The sequence below is a fragment of the Pseudorasbora parva genome, chromosome 17 (assembly GCF_024679245.1).
Source record: "Pseudorasbora parva isolate DD20220531a chromosome 17, ASM2467924v1, whole genome shotgun sequence".
NCBI classification, from domain to species: Eukaryota; Metazoa; Chordata; class Actinopteri; order Cypriniformes; family Gobionidae; genus Pseudorasbora; species Pseudorasbora parva.
Genome location: NC_090188.1, coordinates 21,451,099 through 21,453,536, shown reverse-complemented (window position 1 = coordinate 21,453,536; position 2,438 = coordinate 21,451,099). Strand labels below are relative to the sequence as shown.

Below are 2,438 nucleotides of genomic sequence, written 5' to 3'. Positions count from 1 at the left end.
AAATTACAACTCTGCGCAAACCATATGCCGAAACCTGGCAAGTCTGGTATCGTTGGAGTCGGCAAGGATTCAGGAGACCAAAAAACACACTCCCATCAAAATATGTCAACCACACCCAAAGTTATAAGCGTTTGAAAAAAAAAATTCTCCACTAGGTGGCGCTGTTTCGAAACTTCTCAGGCTACTTCAGGGCATCGTGGTGATGACCCATACCAAGTTTCATAACAATCTGTTCATGCGTTCATAAAATACAGCATTTTTGCACATAATTCAAAATGGCCGACATCCAAAATGGCCGACATGGTAAAATTGGATATCAGTAGACTCGGCATGACGCCCTGAATCTAATGAGACCAATTTTATGATTTTTGGATAAACGGTTCAGAAGTTATAAGCCAAAATAGGCATTTTTCGTATCTCCAGACAGGTAGGTGGCGCTGCGCCGAAACGCTGCATGTTGCTTCAAGTCATGCTTGTGATGACATGTACCAAGGTTGGTTTGAATACGATAAAGCGTTGCGGAGATATAGCCTTTAGTGTGTTTTTGCAACCTCCACGTAAAATTTGTTTGTGCGTTTATTGAAAACGATTGGACGAATCAACTTGAATTCCATAACTTTTTGTCAACATGCTCTGAAGATGATCTGTTTCAATTTTCGTGAAAATCGGAGCAACGGCCTAGGAGGAGTTCGAAAAAGTAGGTTTTTCAGAAAATTCAAAATGGCGGGAAAATTTGCATACCGGAAAATGACATCATAGGGTGAAATCGAATCGGCTTGAGCCAAGGAATCCGATGAAAAAAGAATTTTGTTTCTAGCCCTTAGGGGTCAAAAGTTATAAGCATAAATATGAGTGAAACTTTGGACAGGTGGTGGCGCTAGAGGGATTGAGTTAGAGGCACCAAATTTGCTATAGTGACAGCTCAGACTGGCCTCTATGAGTGTGCCAAATTTCACAACTTTTTACCATACGGTTCTATGGGCTGCCAGAGACTCCTATGGCGGAAGAAGAAGAAGAAGAAGAAGAAGCAGAATAATAATAATAGGAACACTAACGATTTCAATAGGTGCCTCCGCACCTTCGGTGCTTGGCCCCTAATAATAGGAACACTAACGATTTCAATAGGTGCCTCCGCACCTTCGGTGCTTGGCCCCTAATAAATAATATAATAATTCGTTACATTTATATAGCGCTTTTCAAGGCACTCAAAGTGCTTTACATATAGAAGGGGGGAATCTCCTCAACCACCACCAATGTGCAGCATCCACCTGGATGATGCAACGGCAGCCATATTGCGCCAGAACGCTCACCACAAACCAGCTTATGGTGGAGAGGAGACCGAGTGATGAAGCCAATCAGGATATGGGGATTATTAGGAGGCCATGATGGACAGGGGCCAATGGGCAAATTTTGCCAGGATGCCGGGGTTACACCCCTACTCTTTATCGAAGGACATCCTGGGATTTTTAACAACCACAGAGAGTTGGGACCTCGGTTTAACGTCTCATCCGAAAGACGGTGCTCTTTGACAGTAAAGTGTCCCCATCACTATACTGGGGTGTTAGGACCCACACACAGCATTAACCCCTCTACCAGCAGCTACCTGGTTTTCCCAGTTGGTCTCCCATCCAGGTACTGACCAGGCTCAGCCCTGCTTAGCTTCAGTGGGAAACCAGGCTTGGGCTACAGGGTGATATGGCTGCTGGCTGATTGGCTGATTGGCTAATTGGCTAATTATCTCTTCATCACTGCACCTGTTAGTGGGTGGGATATATTAGACATATTAGTTACTAATATACTAATATATAGGTGGGATATATTAGATATATTAGTTACACAAGTGAACATTTTATCCTCAAAGTTGATGTGTTGGAAGCAGGAAAAATGGCCAAGTGTAAGGATTTGAACAAGTTGACAAGGGCCAAATTGTGGTGGCTAGACGACTGGTTCAGAGCTTCCCCAAAACTGCAGCTCTTGTTTGGTGTTCCCAAACTGCAGTGGTCAGTATCTATCAAAAGTGGTCCAAGGAATGATCAGTGGTGAACCCGGCGACAGGGTCATGGACGGACAAGGCTCACTGATGCACGTGGGGAGCGAAGGCAAGCCGTGTGGTCCGATCAAACAGACGAGCTACTGTAGCTCAAATTGCTCAAGAAGTTAATGCTGGTTCTGATAGAAAGGTGTCAGAATACACAGTGCATTGCAGTGCATCCGCCAACGAAAGCGCCAACAGTGGGTATGTGGGTAGGAAGAAACTCATACAGGTTTAAAACAGCTTGATGGTGAGTAAATGATGACAATTTTCATTTTGGATGAAACTTTAACAGCTCAGTGAAGGGATCAGGAAATAATGACTTAAATCTGTCCACCACACAAAGCTATCATATGGCTTCAGAAGATGTGGAAAATAGTAAACAAAACAGAGACCTTTTGTGATC

At 43.8% G+C, this 2,438-nt stretch overlaps 1 pseudogene; it reads right to left on the bottom strand.

The window, feature by feature from the left end:
• Positions 1 to 1,590: 1,590 nt before the first annotated feature.
• LOC137045748 (5S ribosomal RNA) lies at positions 1,591 to 1,707 on the bottom strand (annotated as a pseudogene).
• Positions 1,708 to 2,438: the final 731 nt, after the last annotated feature.